This window comes from Pogonomyrmex barbatus, unplaced genomic scaffold (assembly GCF_055798465.1).
Source record: "Pogonomyrmex barbatus isolate J1 unplaced genomic scaffold, ASM5579846v1 scaffold2, whole genome shotgun sequence".
Classification (NCBI taxonomy): domain Eukaryota; kingdom Metazoa; phylum Arthropoda; class Insecta; order Hymenoptera; family Formicidae; genus Pogonomyrmex; species Pogonomyrmex barbatus.
The window spans coordinates 14,992,749-15,011,701 of NW_028297116.1; the positions used below are offsets into that span (position 1 = coordinate 14,992,749).

Consider the following 18,953-nt stretch of genomic DNA (forward strand, 5'->3'; position numbering starts at 1 on the left):
GATTAGAGAATAGATCAAGTTTTAAATTAAAAACATTCTCATTTTATTATTAATTTCGGCCATTTATTCCATTATTTCATCTTTGACTATAACTTCCAACTTTAGACGAATTTCTGATTTTAATATGACATTTCGCAGTTTTATTCGTCTGTCGTAGCTATGTACAATGTAATCGAATATCATACAACGCTTTTATGAGAATCATCACATACAAACGTCACGTGAACAAACATGTATCAAAGAGGGATCACGTGAATGACGATCGATGTCTCACTTTATCAAATTATGACTGATAGATAGACATGACCGAGTAGATCATCATCAAGTTGATTTCTTTGAAAAGTTATTTTAATTTGTAAATTCAGAATAAAATATATATAAATAGATATATCTGTCTTATTTTGAGCTATCCTCGTAAACAAAATTTTCAGAAAACTACGTTTGCTCGAATATTTTTTTCCTGGTTCCAATATACATCACGTTTCCGTTTCAATACAGATTTTCGGCGGATTGAAAATTTCATCTCTGCAGATCGGTATATCTCCCATTGAAATACTGCTCGAAACCGCAACGTTCAATCAATGAATTTCACTGCAACGGAAGACAATCGCGAGTGTAATTTTTCGTTCATATTTACGGTGACTCTACCGTGCGAATTATGTGCATAGCGGAATTACAAATGAGTCTCCGTGCTTTCGCAACTCTCACATAATGGACGCGCATTCATCATTGATATTACTTTGATTATTTCAGAGAATTTTTGATTAGTATTGATGCATGATCCCTCCTCTCCCACTTTTCATTATATTTATAGTTAAAATTGCAAAACGCGGAGGAATAATGCATTTCGCGCTTCAAAATTTCAAACGATGTACGTCCGTCGCACGTGACGTTATAATTGAACACACAATTTCAAATTTCGCAATTAAGCTTTAATTTAGTTTAATATATTGATCGGAAAATGAAGTATGTCGCGTGTTGCCTCTGTCTGTGAATTAATAACGTAACATATTAATGAAACATTTACAATTTGACATAATGACTAAAAAGTTAACCTTTCCTTTTTATAATTAATCAGGAAATCGGTTTTGCTCATTAAATTGTTGAATTATCAAGTTACTTTATAATACTTGCGTATATAATATATATTGGCAAATAATATAATATATCGTTTGTTGACATGTTTTATTGAAACTCCACAAATATTTAATAGAATAAACAATTTGTACCTTGTATATAAACATACATTAAAATCCGTGCGTTACTCCGCCTGTTTTCAGATTTCATCTTTGCGACAGTAGAAAATAATTAACAATATTTTTTACCGAAAGAGGTAAAAGCAATACAGTGTACTTTCCTTCAACTACATGCATCTCGCATACATGCGTCGAATAATAATTTCGTTCTCAAGTGTCGTGAACAATGCGCCAGCTGAATCGCGTCGTGCTCATTATCGCCAGAAAAAAAAAAAAAAAAAAAAAAAAAAATAAATGGGACTGCTGATAATAGCGTCGCATTATCTGAGAATGAACAATAGACCAGTGCGAGTGAGTGATGTATAGCATGACGTAAAATTTAAACTTCCGGAAACAGGCGGGGAAAGGTGGGCACGACATACAAGAACGCACTGAATTCACATTCCATCTACGTTCATCAGTTCATTTCTCCCTCGCCTCTGCCACGCCTTCCTGTGTCGATTCCTCTTTTTCGCCCGAACTCGCACGCGGATTCAGAAAGTTTGGAACAGTTGCGAGAACCAATGAAAGACATAACAACAGGGGCATCCAAGCGCCTGTCGAGCGCGGGATGATCTCCCATGAGAAAAATTTATGTGAATGTTCCACCCACACACACACACACACACACATATACATTTTTGCGATATAACTTTCATCGTTCGCCGAGTGTAAAAATAGGGATAACGTTTCGGTGTACATAGCGCCGATGCGGCTGATCGGGATAAGGATAGACGATGGCAATCTCGTTATGTGTACCGGATTGTATGGAATCGCGCGGATCGAACATGATCGCGCGATGTATAAGCCGAAACATGTAAACTGGGCCGCGATCGATCTCTCTCCTTATTCTTCGAAATCAAGCTCGATCGCGCGCCTCACCCGCTAGAGTAAGAACCTATATAAATTACGGCAATAGATTCGTAAATGTTTTATAAACGAGTACCCATTATATCAAAAAGATATAGTCGGTCGGAGCAACGCTCGGGCCAATAGCCTGTGTTTAAAATTGCAATTCGTTTCTAAGTAGAAGAGAAGCGGACAGTACTATTAAAATTGTATTCGCGCGAGAATTCGAAATTCCTGTTCGGAGAATATTTTATTTCAAAAAGCAGACGACATTTAATGCAATTCTTGCAATCGTTAATTTAGAGCATTCATCACGTTACCGATCGCTTGCATCACAAGCTTTTTTGCAAATATTATCTCGCAACACGCTTTCATCTCGAGCTACGTTCAATCATGCTTAACTTCCTGTTAGCTCAAGCCAACGTTTCGTGACTTCCTTGATAAACTTGACAAGTCCCTGCGCCTTGAAAAATGTTAGAAATCTTATAGCGGAATAAACGATCTTAACTAAACGAGACGCCATATATTAGTGGAATTTAATAGGAAAACGTGCTACGGGTGTCTATTTATTAAAGTTCTTCGTTTAAATAAAGCTTTAGAAACTTAAGCATATTTTTATAGTTTTATTTAATATTTCTATCTAAAGCCTAAATAATATTGCTAAAAAGTAACTGATAGTATTAAAACCGGTATTAACATTAAATCTCTGTAAAGATTAAGCAAGCAACTTTCTTTTTAACGGAGCATATATTTGTTTTTATCGCAGAATGCTCCCCTGATCTAAAAATTTCACTTAACGCCGTAATGGCAAATATCGATCGGCGACGTGCTCTGAAATTAAGAGCTGCTATTAACCCAATTAATTACCATTATCGTATGGTTGACGATAACGACACGATCAAAAAGAGAAATCTCAATATGTGTCTTTATAAGAGCACTTCGCATCCAAATATTGCATTCCACTTTGTTAAACATTCTGCATTCAAAGTAATGCAACGCGAATATATTCGAAAAAAAAAAAAAAAAAAAAAAACAAGTTGATTATAGCGTCAATCGTGATGGTAAGCCGCAATCAACGAGTTCTTCTTTATTCCAGATTTATCTCATATTTCTTATCAATAACATATATAGATACTATAACTAATTTCCTGCGTGATAAGGAGAAGTAACTGTTTTCCATTTAAAAAAAATAAAAAAATTCCTGTGCTTTATATCTTTTTATAATATTATATTTTTTTATTATTGAATGTATGTTTAATTTCAGGATTTGATCTAGAATGCGAGATAGTACAGGTACACTAATCAAGTGTTTCTGGTTAAACAATATTTCTAGCTCTTCTCATCTTTGACAAAAAGTTTGAGCAAAAAGTCGCATCTAAGTTAAGATACGCGCTTGAGAGCGCTTAAATCGTCTCGAAATTAAATGGTCTACTTCAAAAAAGATTAACGCTTGTCAGTTTGCAATGAACAAAAGTTTAATGGTCCAGAATTGAGTTCGTTCAAGGAAAAGAATCGACAAAAAAAAGGAGGGGGGGAATGACAGAATTCGAAGGTACCAAGACATCGATAGACAGAAAATTGAATTTCAGCTGCTAAGAACGAATGGCCCAAAGAGGGACAGAACATTGACTACGAGAATTCTCCTTTCGATCGTCTCTTCGATATCTCTTTCTTTATCTTCCTTATCTCGATAAAATCTCCTTTTCACAGAAACAGATGTAACAGGTATAAAATCATCGTAAATTAACATTTAAATATTAGATCAACACGTTACGTCTAATAATGGCATCAAGTAAGAGATACAAGTAAAAAATACTGTAAAAAAAGATTCAAAAAATAAATTTTGTTAATTAAAATTGTTAAAACGTTATCTAGTAAATATATCGTGTACATCGTTTCACAGACACACAAGAATATAAACGCTTATCAGAATATAAATAAATGCAAATCAGTTTCTGTAATGCAATATTTCTCAAAATAATGGGAATAAATGTAAACATTTGCTTTTTAAGAGTTAACCGATGGCCTAGTGGATAGCTATTTCCAATCATTTGGCTACCGTACACGCGATGTAAGCGAATCGCCATCCAAGCGAAACGAGATCTTTTTCACCGTAAAACTAAAACGCACGATTCAAACGTGCATTATAATCACGAAATACCGCGTTGCAGTATCAAACGCGATGGTATTTTTCCGCGAGAGAAATATTTATATCATGAATTATGCAACTAACGTGATAGTTCACGATTCAAGTGCACAGACAACAATCGTCATTTTTCCTGGCGTAAAAAACACGATGCGATTAATTTTTCAAACCACGTCACTCGCGTTACTTATAATTCAATAGCGCTAAGATTAAATCAAACAGAGCAATAAAGCGCAAAGTGTCGCGCCGGTGCGATATGAACCGCGGGCGATAGCCATTGATTACTGTACTTCGCTAATTATAAAGTTCACTCGCGCAGTTCTGCGAACAGGCAACATTCGCGGTCGTGCAATTAAGCCTGCACGCATGCGATGATAATATTGCGAAGCGATATGGTATACACACGTATCATGTCACGCCTGCGGAAGCGCTGGACCGATAATAAGGATATTGGCAACGGCCTAACGGGAAGCGGACAATGATCATTAGAGACAAGAGTGGTCCGTGAAGAGGTATTCATCGCGACTACTCGTCTACGTATAACAAGGTCGTTGACCTATCACGGACATCGCATCGTTTCCTCGCATTTTCCTTGTCTTTGTCAGGTTTTATCGGCCGGACGCGATGCCTCGTAATTATGATTGTACAACGAATGAAATGAGGAATAGACCACTATGTATAGTCCAGTGAATCAGTGAACCATTTCGGTACAGCTTTCGCTTGAATAGAAGTTATTTAATAGAATGAAGATTTAGCAAATTTATTGAAATATGATATATACGATTTACGGTGTAGATGCCAAAAGAAATGTAAATAACAATGTTAAGTATAATACTATATACCTCATTAGCAAAATATACTCGTTAACTTTTCAAACCGCGTGTGGAATTCCTCAAAATAATTTTTTAATTCTTTAATCTATTTTAACTATTTTTTATTTACTTAGTATGTCTAAAGCAGAAAGTGAGAGTACTTTTAATAATTTCATAACTCTTTCATTAGCTAAAACAAAAATATTTTCATTTTCTTTCTCTGTAAAGTCAACAAACTTAAGTTTTCTCTATAGTCACTGAAATTGTTGCTGTAATTATGCAAATGCTGTAAAGAAAATTTTTATTTCCTACCCGAGGAATATTTAATTTCGACTAAAAAAGAAATCTGTATTTAAAGTCACGCATCGTCCGACCCTTAGACATAGATCGCTTCTGTCATATATATTTTTTAACAAAGCATTGAGTTACATTAATTATTATGATTAATACACATTAAAATTTACAAAAATTTCTTTCCGTTTCCCCAATAAATTTGTAATTGTCACAATAATTCGATCAACCAATAAAACGATAATATCACGTACAGTGATACAGAATAATTTTTTTCATGACATAAATTTTTAAATGTTTTTCTCTTTGCGAGAGATTACAAAAAAATTACGTATAAGATTACGCTAAGTATTTTTAAACTTAACTTTTGTTTATCTAATTTTTCAAAAAAGTCTGATGTATATACTGCATTTCCAATGGATTAAATATTATTTAATATTTTCATTAGAGATTCTGCTTGGAAAATGCATTTACTACTTAGAAGATAAATTCAGTGGCGTAAAATATCATTAATGCGTGAATCATATTCTGAATAAATAACTACAATTATATATGACAACTTTTTATACATTTATAACAATGAAAATGCATGATTCTCAATTATGGACAGATAATAAAGTTGGATGTGGATGCCCAACTTTATTATCTGCATACATATAACGATTATATCTATGCACAATGTAAATTATTATGCACAAAACGCAGAGAATTTGTATTGATTTTTATAACCAAAATTGATTAAATCTACAAAAATTTACATGAAAAATATACATACATAATATACATGAAAAATAATATACATACATACATTAAAATTAATAATTAACTCTTCTTAATTAGATCTAGAGAAATCTTTTTGAGAATTAATAAAGATTAATATTTCATTGGGAAAATAGTCATAATAGTTGACTAAATACTTAACAGTTACACATAAGTAATAGGAATACTATAATATAATAATAGAAATAGGCAATTGTATTGTTATGTAAAAAAATGTGCATAATTGAAGCAGAAAGAAAGTCAATTAGCTTTTTTTAAAGGGTAGAATATATATTGTAATGTATATTGTATTATATTTGTCTTATATCATTAATTTTTAAAGATATCTTCATATATTCATATCTTAAAGATATCTTCTGGCTGATACAGTCGATAGCCTAGTTATATAAAAGTAAAGAATGACAACCTAATACATGCGACAGAGAAGCTAATCGATTTGCTTAACAGTTGGAATACCGGGTCACGCACTTACACAGTTTTTCAAAGTTTTGTCGACATCTATTAACGGAAACACGTTATATCGATTTGACTCCTTAACTTCCAGAGAAACAAAACATAATATTTTAGTGACAAATGGTTACATGCTTAGTTCTATAAATATTCTACAATATTTGAAAAATAGTAACGGAATATTCCACTCAATTCCTTTCACATTTTAGCGGAGAACAACACTCGTCCAAATTAAATTAAAACAAAATAAAAACCATCATCTGCATTCCATGAGGATGACGTCCTTCAAACCTAAATGGTTGCTCCATTCGAGTTTACCTAAAATGTCAGAAACTCACGGTAATCACTTCAGCCAGAAGATGTAGCACAGGTACGCAATAGGCTGCCGTCTAGAGAGAATCAGAATGGAAGAGAGATGAAGAAGAGGCAGAGAGCAGAGGAGGTAGAGATGGAAAGGGAGGGAGAGGGAGGGAACAAGTAAGCAAGAACCAAACCGACCTGTCTGAGTCAACCGGTCTAACCACATGTTTGCCTGCGAGTCGCTATGCAACCGGATGGGGTTCGCTCAGAACCGTAAGCAATCTCCGTTAAGCCGCATTTACACCAAAGAACAAATCGATCGATCCTCGAGTAAAGCGACGTTTATCCCCTCTGTGATCGGTACCACAGACAAAGAGACCCTCAACATGCCAGTACACCCGCATTTGCAAACGCCCAGTGAGGTTCCCTGATTTAATCCTTTGCGTTACCCAACTTTTCGGACGTCGCCAAAGGCACGCAGCCACGGGGGTAAAAGCGGGCGTAATCCATAAAATACGACCCTCGAGAATGTGGAACGAACTCTGTTCCCTGCCAAGTGGCAGGGAAAACGAAAAGCATGACCACGAGCGTGAGTATGTATCACATAGCGAATAGTTACTGTACGTATGAACAATGCTTAAGGTCCCATGATCGCAGCTCTCTCTTAGAAACGTGTATCACGAGTCATCAATATAGGAGAAAATTCAATGAAAGCAGCGCTACATAATCTCCTCCGTCATCGTTACCTGGGATAGATTTATTGACGTCTAGATTAACTCCTCCCGAGGGATTATATGACACACCCTTTTTAATAATCTTTAAAATAGGAAATATATTGAGAAATAGTTTACTGTACATCATACAGTAACATGCACATGCAGATATTTTTTTATTAAGTATTTCCTTAGAACTGCGTTTCTTTAGACAAATTTGAATTTTTTTTTTTTTATAAAAATGTCAAAATATTCAATTATAAACAATTATAACAAGTAAGATCAAGAAATAAGATTAAATTTAAAAAGTTAGGGAAATAATAACATTATATTTCATTAATTTCAAATTTTATTAATTTTATTAATTTCAAAAGTTAGCTTTACTTTAAAACAATTTTAATAGTCATAAAATATATAATGTTACAAACCATATAATGTTATTAACCAAGTTGTGCAATAAATAATCTCTCTTGACTTTTATGTTAAGAGGAAATCGATTCAAAGTCGGTAAAAGAATCTGTAACTCAAAGAAAATGCATTAAGGCGTCCTATATAAAATATTAAAGTATGGATACATACAATAAAATAAGTATAATAAGTCATCTTTCTTGGAATTATTAATAAAATTCTATCAAAATTTGCAATTTTAAATAAATTTAAAAAAATTTTTATAAGTGGAAAGAATTTATAAAAATTTATAAATTACAATTATTTGCTTTTTTAATCAAAATCTAAAATACAATTATTATTAATATAAAATGTAATAGTTACAAAATGTTTATTAATTTTTATATAACAGTTAGAAATTAGCATTAAAAGATTAACAAGGCCCTTAATTTTATACTTAGATCGATGAGCATGAAAATTAATAAAAACTAATATATTTATTAAACGAAAAAGATCCTCTCTTTCTCCTCTCTTCTTGGTAATTTAAAAATTGGCAACTATTTTTTTTGATAAAACAAAATTTAGTAATTTTACACAAATATACTCGTACTCGTGCTTTTCTCATGATATATAAATAAGAAGACAAATGTCGATATTATTTAAAAGATTAAAGCATCATTGTATATCAACAACACATGTGTATTTAATGAAGAAAGAAGTCGCTGCAGAATTTGCGTTTACAATATTCATGCGTCATACGTAGACGGCGAGTATTCCCGACTACGAAAGGCCATCGATGACATATTTACAGTGCATTGAGCACACAATATTTAAATTTTAGATGACCAGACAGCATACCGTTGTACTCGCACGCGCTGTGTCGTACGCTTCGGGTCGGATAGCTGTAATTCGCTGTATTCCCCCCCCCCCCACCTCTTTCTAACACATATACACGTACACACACACACACATATATATATATAACATACATACATGCATGCATGAAACCTCTCGAACCGTCGTTTTTAAAGTTCGATCGGATCTGGAATGGGGCTAGATATTTGCCCACTCGGATATCTCGCACAGCTTCGCTGTTCGGCCGGATATATCGCCCATGGATTATTGGAAGTCTGCGACGAATGATTGGTTACACAAAATTTGATTCACCTCACCGCCTTTTTTTCATCCCTCGTCCAACACTCGTCATGTCGCAAAAGGTAATACATGTGCAACTGTTGAAAACATTATACTGTATTATGTACAATAATAATATATTTAACATACGTTTCTCCAACTGACAACTCGTTTAAGTTAATATAAAATAACTATAACTTATAAATGTAAACACAAATAAGAAGTGAAATGAATAATTTGTGAATCTGAAATAACTTGATTTTTTTTTCGATACTCATACGTTCTCATAAGCCATTGTATATGTTCAACGAAAGTTTCACGAGATGTATATACATGTGTACCACCAATATACAACCCGTCATCAGTGTGCGCAAGGACGCTGTGCGAGTTCGAGAACTATAATTTGGAAGCCATCTCGCATACCTACGCCAGTTCATCTTTATCATTAGTCAAGACTCGCTTAACATGCAGGACAATCGTGACGAAGGACATTATCGTGCACAAATAATCAGATACCATCGGGATAGAAAGCGGAAATGGTATAACTCAGGGAAACTGAAGATGCCTGAGGGAAGAGAATGGGGAGGGGGGAGGGGAAGGGAAGAGGAAGGGGAGAAGAGGTTGGAGGTAATAGTTCAGCGTAGCTGTATCAGGACAAACTGTTACGAGCAGGTGAACACATATGCAGCTAAGCCACATCGTGAACGAAAAGAGGAGGAAAATGAAGTAGTTGCCTCCTACACGGGAATTCGCTTTGAAATTTCCACTAAACAGAACTATGCATTTGGAATTTCCTATGCGTAAAGAAAATGTTCGACAGAAAATGCTCTTCACGTAAGATTTTTCTAGAAAAGTTGGAAAATAATGTTACACAGAATTGAAAACAAGAACTGAACAAGAATTGAAAATTGCAAAAAAAATTACATATTATTCAACAATGTATTCAAATTGTTGATATCTTTAGAAAAGCCAGATTGACCCTAAAAAAACATCTAATTACGATAATTTTGCTGAAAACATTACACGATCTGATTTAACAACTTCAAAGTTTTAAAGATTAAAATCGGAACACTTTAGCAATTATCTAAAAGGATAGTTGGGAATAAATTTAAATATAGATTCATTTATAACTTCAAATTTAATTTGCGGAAATTCTTATTGCAGATTCTGCTTGTGAGGTCAGACGAGGATCCGCCACAGGCGTATCGTGAAAGTAATCTCGTAATCTCAATTTTAATCGCATTCATAATGACACACAATCAAGCTTTGTCTTTTGCAGCGTGAGAAAAAAAAACGAGATAGAGGGAAATTCGTAGAGTATATTTCAATCTGGAACGCCGGCCAGCCGGAGATTTAATTAAAGATGCATTGCGCTTCATTTCTAAAGTTGAATGAAGCTCAGCAGTGCGAACTTGGGACCTGCCCTTATTACATGCTATCGTGCCGGATATCTACATTTTATTTTCCTCACGGAGTATGTATATCGCATGTGGCTGCTATGTCAATTAAACTTTTTCTGCACTTACGTTTGCCCTACAGATATCGCCATGAATCCGACCGCCATGAATAACTGTATGCGAGGTATGAACGTTCGTTTTTTTCTCAGAGAAAACGCGAGGTTTACGCTTCTTACTTTTGCCATGAATTAATTCGACTGACCAGCGATTATTTCTCGAATTATCGTAGCAATGAACTTTCAAAAACGCACCCTTACATCGTGTAATTGAGAAAATTCCACTGCATTTTTATCGCAGGTCTCCCTCATCATTCGACTGCTCCACGTGTTGTGTCACGTTCACTTAGATTAATTAAACACCCGATATTAATTAAAACCCAGCCCGAATAAATATGCAGCAGTTGGAAATTGCCGCGCGATCGCATTATTCGTGTAGCGTTTTTCACGCGAATGCACTTACGATTAATCCTAAAGGGCATGCAATCGCGCCGGATGCATTGCCAGTTATGCATAATAATCAAACAATTTGCATGAATTTCTTTAACATTTCTATGCAACATTTCGCCAGGATTTTAATACGCCGAAAAATACCAGTGACTCTGCATCTCATTGACACAAAATGTAATGTAATCAATATCGCTCATACATAATAACGTGTATATATATATATATATAAATGCGAAAAAAATGCATCTCACAACGCTACCTCATTATTAATATATAAATGTTAATACAGAATACACCCAACACATCATATTCAGGTTTCATTCGGTTGTTTTCATTTTCCTGTTATGAGAGCAATGTATGTGCCGTATGCGAGCATCAACAACCTCGGGTGGGTCATGAACGTGCTGGCGCCGAGAGGCAAAGTTCGAGCATGTCGGTCGTTAGAATTGTTTCACGACTTTCTTTACGATCGTACCCGGGGCTATTCTAATTTTTCACCGACGTATGTGCCGCGCAAATGTCTTTATCCGAATATTACGTTTTCTAAACGAGATTTCTAATTCGATCTTTTCATTTATTTTTTTTTTTTTTTTTTTTCTTGTAATCGCATCGTATCTCCAAAGAAAACGAAACGAGCAAGCGTGAATATAATAGGATACTGATTATCAAAACAAGAGCATTACTCAAAATCAATTTCAATATAATCTCAGACAGCAAAGAAAGAGAAGAGAACTAAGTTCCGTGCATATAAATTTATATTAATTTGCATTAATTAATTGACCACTCAAAATTAAAAATTAATTAATAAAAGTAAAGTAGTCTCTTAAAATAAATTAAAAAGCGAGTAACAAAACAAAAAGTTAAGAGAACACGTCTAACATCAATTACAGGGATAATTTATACGTCTTTAGAACACGTTTCTTTACAGGCAATAAATTTGAATGAAAAACGGGATGCAACACACACAAATAACATTACATCGTACATCTGGTACGTCTGGTGTGTAACAAAACGCAAGTTGTATCGATACATAAATTTTGAAATAATAGCATCGAAAACGTTATCGATTACGAGAATTGCTGACTTTCGTAATATATTCACTATCAAAGCATAGCCGTATTTCGCCGTGTGTTTCATAGATTCGCTCGAAGCTTCATTTGTTTGTCCGATCGCTATATTAAAACCAAAAGCATCCATTGTACAACTTCCATCTTTATACACGCGATCCGTCTTTATGACACGTTATCAATCAGAAGTAAAATTCCAACTGTAGGATATGTTACATTTCTGGGAGTATCTTAATTATTGTTTTAAATGTATAATAATTAAGATACTTTTAATTAGATATCAGACACTTTATTACTTTATTGCTGTATTCTAACATTTCTCAGGCTTAACAAGTTTACAATTTTATATAACGAATTGTCTGAAATTTAAATTAAATTTAATTTTAAATTTAAATTATTTAATCTGAAATGATTATCAGATATTTTATGGCAAAAACAATTAAAAAAAAAGAATTAATAATGTTACTTATATCAATAAATATAGAACAGAATTTATTATGCTACTTACATCAACGTTATTGTACATTAAATATTTAAAATATATTTAAATCTATATTTACATTTTAAATCATACTTTTATTCTATATTATATAATCATTTGCAATGTTACGTAATCATTTGAAATCGAATATACATAATTTGTGTTCTCTTTTCATGTTTAAGATTTTGAACTAAAGGAGTGGAGTATCTCCACTTCTCCACTCGTATCTCCACTTGATCGTTCTGCACGATCTTAGAAAAGCGTGAGAAATCTTGTTTTAATCACAACACGCATGCAAACGCGATCGCGTGAAAACACTCAAGGTAAATCCATCTTTCGATGACAAGCTCGGAAAATCGGGGACACGAAAAAACGAAAATAGAGGAGAGACCACGAGACGTCTCTACAAGTGCAGCACTCCTCGATATCTTTTTTTGACGCGGATATGTGTGTGTGTGTGTGTGAGACGTGGCTCTCGAAACACTCTTTGTCCATCTCGTTCGAGAATCACGTGGATCTCCCCATTTACCGAGTTTGAAGGCGTCCTCCCGAAAGAGGAAACGTGGAAAATCGCGTGGAACGTTAACCTATTTTCTATTCGCGAACGTGCTTTTTGACACCCGAAGGATAACCCGCGTCATGTGGGTCGCAAGTCGCGACCCACATAAACAGATGCGCCTTGCATACTACGACGTTATGCGGCGACGTGAGCATACGACATAAGGGTTGATGCATAGACCTAGATTGTGCTTTTAGATCGCGCGATAAGTTGACTTTTGTCTGTCATCCTAGATTTACTCGATCAATTGGAAATATTAATTCTATACGTTACCTTTAGATGTCGACGACAAGAACCGTGTCAATACTTTTCAAGTTAAGGATAAAAAATTCTAATTTGACATAATTTGACAAACATTTGCGTAATAATTCTATTAATAATAATTCCATTAATAACTTGAAAAATCATTCGAACGAAGAGAAATGTTTATGCGATTGTTAAATTACACTTTTACTTTTAGCATGACGCTTTGGTAAAAAGAAAAGTTGGAGTAAAATTGACGTTGTATATTAAAATCGCGCATTTTAAAGCTAATGAAATCTCGCGGCAGACTCGCCTTTTAAATGGGCGCCAACTTCAAGTTGGAGCTCGCTCCGATACCCGACACAAAGATGATATTCGTGACGTCAATGGAAATCTCTCTCTGTTACGGTCAATAGCTGTAAAAGAAGACTGTCCCTTTAATTGGGGACATCCCTTTAAATTGTCTCTGACAGCAGGTACCTCGAGTGTTCGCCGAGTGGCAGTGGAATGAACGTGTATATTCTAGACTCACCCGACGTCGCCGTGAAGTCCGTCGTCGTTATGATGTATCAATCAAGCCACAACGTGGTCATTGTGCATCTCTCTCTCTCGTTACACCGTGCTCATTGTTAATCTCACACACACTGGATACACTGGGCACTTACGGGCCGCGCACAGAACAGACAAACTGCACCGACTGCGATCGCGATGGGCTGCCGAGCGGCGTTTCAAGTACGGCCACGGCACGGCGGTTAACAGTTCGCGTCGTTCAGATGCGCGAGAAACACCAACGTCACGACGCTCGCACGACGAGCGACCGGCTCCGACTGTCGTCGTGGGCCGCTCGCTGTTATCAAAGCCGACAGGCGAGCTCGATTCTCTCCGCTCGCCTTCGTCGTACGCGTACGCGCGACACCGCTCCACCACTACCATTACCATCACCAACTTACTCTTCTGCACTAACACTGGCGACGGCGGCGACGGCGCGCTCGTTGGCCCTTCGACCGACCTCGGGCAATCGTGGCGTGCCGAATGTCTCCGAGCGCGACCGACGTTTCGCGAAGCGAACACAGCGGGCGCACACAAATTCAACGTTTCAACAAACGTTTCTCCTCCGATAAACGAAAAGAAGCATATCTTGTCGGTCCTCTTGATAACAGAGAAATTCTAACTTAAACCGAAGACGGATGAGAAATGAGACCTGAGACGTAGGCGAAACTGAGGATTCGCGGATCCGCGTTCGGGGCCCCCGGGGAGCGAGTGCGAAACGACACCCAATGAGACACGATCATACGAGCTCCGGGCCAATCATCGGTTTCTACAAAAAAAGTGTTCGCGCCTCTTTGTTTTTCCAAACGGGACAAGTTCATACCTGTCCGCTCACGAATCGAGCGGCTCGCCAATGATATCAACAAAGAAATGCCTACATAATATTGATTATTTCTATGTTTTGATAAATATAACTGTGCACCGTCATCTAAGGGTGTAATATTTTTATTACACCCTGCTATAATTTTATTCAAATATTATTTGTTCAAGAAAAGTATGACGCTCAACGTGTTGTAAAGAGACTAAAACAAAAAGAAAAATTACATTCTACATTGCATATATCCTAATTTAATTGGTCTGATCCTATTCTGATCCAAGACATAAAATTATACATAGCATTATTTCAGGATATTTATGATTGTCATTTATTAAAGTGAAACATTCCTAGAATATTCCTAGAATATTCCTAGAATATTCTACTTTGTTTTGAGAAAAATTTTAATTACTATTGAATTATTAAAATGAATTTCTCATCAGTAAAATTCTTTTTTAGAAAAGACAAGACTCTAATGATCTTAATCTTGACATACGTGAATCTGAATTGAATAAAGAAATGATCCACTTTTCTACTCGTTGTTTTATTAAGAAGTTATCAAATTAAAATTATTAAAAATGAACACAATTAAGATTTATATAACGTTCTAACCCATGTGAAATCATGTAACGATAGACCTCGTTTTACACAAAAAAAATACGAGGTGATATGAAGTAGATCTCATTTTGCATAGAAAATTGAAAATCCATAATCAAATCATTGTCAATCCATGGAATTGACAATGACAGACTTCGTTTTGCATTGCTTCACGTTTTGCATTTGAAAGGGAATTTTATCAAATTTCCTTTTTTTACGAATACATCTACATAGAATATATAAGTAATTATTGGATTGCGATGGAAATTCATCGTTCTCTATCATTATGGATAGAATATTCTTGCTTTTGTATCGTTAAATGATGTGATAACTCACATTTAAGAAATAATAAGAAATAACTGGGTTGAATATATATTTGATACAGTAATGAAAGTATATTATATTGATTTATATAAAAGTAAAATAAGTAAAAAACACTTAATAATGCTAAAATAAGCATTTAATAATATTTAATGAAATATGTATAAATTTTGACACCGTAAAATTAGTGTTTGTTTTACTTTTTCAAAATAACGATGATATATATTACACGTGAAAATTGTTGCTACATTGTTGAATACATTAGTAAAAACGTAATAAATGACGTAATAAATAAAATAGTTATGAAAAAAAAAGATAGAGATTTAATCATGAATAACTTCCTTCGATAAAAATTTTCATAAAATTTTTGTCAAAAACGTAAACCTAAAAAGTTTTAGGATATTCATTAAATATTACTAGAAGTAAATTGCTGGTTATGCATGGACATATTAATTATATCCAAACAAAAATATGATAGAATATCGACGATATTAAATATTAAAGATAGCCAACATTAATTCCATGACTATCAAGGCTCGGTGGACCTGAAGATAAGAAGAAAGAGTACGGACATTATCAACCGTCGATATAAGTACAAAATCAATTAAATTATATTATTAAATTCATGATTTATTATTATATAAATCTTTTACAAATAAGCATACAGATTTACAAAGTAATAATATCATATATTGCTGTAAAATAGCATTTTTTGTCCATAATCATTTGCTACGTAAACAATCAAACTTGTCTGATAATAACATAATACAACTAAAGTTTATATTTTTTATCATTTACTGTTTAAGACAAAATAACAGCAACATAATATAAATGTAGCAAATTATATAACAAATGTTATATTTAAGTTACTTTGATGTTATATAACATGTATGACATTTTTTAATTTGATTCTGAACCTGATTTCTCCGCCTACGGCAAAATGCAACCAATAATTGCAATAATGCAATCAATAATTGCAACAGAAAAGTTCAAACGATTATCAGAGATAATCTTTTTTCTTTTTCAATATTGTATTATATAAAGTGATGGGAAACATTCTATGTGTAAGTTATAATATTTGTTAAATTTCTTTAATAAATATATCATCATAAAACAATTTTATCTACAAATTTAAAGTTATTCTTGATTACAAAAATTATATTGCAAATGTAAAACATTTAATCCAAAAAGAGATTAATAATATAAAAATAAAATTTTTTCAGCATTTACGTCGTATATTTGCTATAAAGCTTTTGCGATCAAGAATAATCTCAACTTGTCGGCGTAACAGTTCGTTCGGTAAGAACAAACTAACAGCAATGTTACATCAATATTGTAATTTTCCACTCAGTAATATGAATGTAATATAATACATATTGTACGTAATAGTTACATTGCTGGATAGGAAATTCTAACATTAATATAACGTACATTGTATTTACTAGAGGATGATTAAATTATACAGAGTGTACTAAAAGTCCCGGATCTCTTAAATATCTACAAAAGTAATTTTAAAAAGCTCCATGTAGCTTCTTCGAAATTCTAGAGCTTTTGTATGAAACATTTTTTTAAAATAAATATCGATTATTTGTTGATGTGACCTCATAAGATTTAAGTTTCTCTTTCTTTTGCTTTTCTTATCAAATATCAGAATTAAGAAAGTGAGCAATAAGCAATAATTTCGTTTCTATCTGTCATTTATATTGTTGACTCTTTTCATAAATAACTATGTTTTAGAATGTAATTTTTTTGTCTCTTTTTCTGAACAAATGAAAAAAATATTTCTGTAACATTATGAATTAGTTTACGAGAATTTTTAAAATAAATGGAAAGCACTAGTTTTCTTAACATTTATTTATATTGCCATTTTGTTTGAAATTATATCTAAGATCTGTCATATGTTATCAAATCGAAAGCGATATAAAAAAATATTCGCATCAAAGGTCCTTGACGCTTAATCGCGATGGAAGGAAAGAAGACAATTAGACGCGGACGATTTCCACGGATTTAAATTCTAATCCTACTCGAGCAACTTGGGCTGGTTAATTTCGCTGGACGGCAGCAAATTCTAATGCCGATGCCCCGGCGAAGAAGCCCCCGGAGGAATTTGTAAATTCGACTCGGATGAAACTTTTAATCGTCCATCAGGGAAGAAACGAGGAACACGGAAACTTTTCGCATAATAATTCTTTCGTACCAACCAGCAGCGAATTCCCTACCGTTATATTCGCTCCGAGGAAATGGTCGGGAATGTTTTCCACATGTGCATCCAAACGCGTCCATTATGACGTGCAAGTAAGAATGGCCAGCACATTTTTCATTCGTGGCCCACTAACATTCGCAAGTGGACCGAGATGACTGGCTATTTCCATCACTTCTCTTCGATTGATTATTCAGAAAAATATCTTTTTATCTTTGGATATAAAACATATTAGATGTAGGAAAAATAACAAATAAATCTTTTCCTAATAATGACTGTAATCTTACAGCTCTTTCTCAGCATTTTCTCTCTCTCTCTCTCTCTCTCTCTCTCTCTCTCTCTCTCTGTTCTCAAAAATTAATAAAACACGATCGTAAATTTATATCTAATACTATAAAAATTAATCCTTTTTTTAAACTCTATCTGTTTAACTAGGAGTACAAAAAAAAATATGATCACTTTATTTTCAATAGTATTTAACGGTAAATCCTATCTGTAAATTGTTGCAAAAACAGTTTATATTATTGTATACTAACAATGAGAGTAAGCGTACGATAGATCAAGTAGGTAACTGTAAACATTTAAGCAACGTTTATATAAACACATTGCAAAAGTATTGAGTTTGCATATATAGCTGTAGATGTTGCAGATACACCTGGGAAATCAACCGTTTCTCGTAGCGCGCTTGATAAATGTTACGAAAAGGGAATCGCGGATAATTGCGGTTCTTCTCGCTGCATAATGAAAAATCCGAATTACTTCATCGTACGACTTCAGATCCCTACTAAACTGGAATTTCTGTCAGTATACATGACGTACAAATTTATTAAAAAATTTATTGTTATACGCCGTATTACATATTAGATTTGTTGCATTGTTTTAATTTCGTTGAAACCCAAAATTATTATTATTCGCAATTAACGATTCACAGTGGATGTATCTAAAGTATAAATCCACAGAAAAACTCATTATTTGTGATATAAACTTCTTACACGTTATTTGTGATTTCTATTTTTGAAAATTTTATATATTCTGAATATTTTATTTCGCAAAATAAAAATTGAAGCATAAGTTGAATGTAAAGAGAAAGACTAACAGAGGCATAAATGAAACTTCTAGAAA

At 33.9% G+C, this 18,953-nt stretch overlaps 1 protein-coding gene across 10 annotated transcripts in view; it reads right to left on the minus strand.

Annotated features, from left to right (window-relative positions):
• Window positions 1-14,458, minus strand: part of Pgant9 (polypeptide N-acetylgalactosaminyltransferase 9) — a 207,311-nt gene extending 192,853 nt beyond the window's left edge. For 9 of the 10 annotated variants that reach the window (XM_089076843.1, XM_089076841.1, XM_089076838.1 and 6 more), the window contains exon 1: window positions 13,883-14,447. The gene's annotated coding sequence lies outside the window, so the exon portion shown is untranslated. Of the gene's footprint in view, window positions 1-13,882 lie in introns of all 10 variants that reach the window. The other variant, XM_089076845.1, reaches the window with a different exon arrangement.
• Window positions 14,459-18,953: the final 4,495 nt, after the last annotated feature.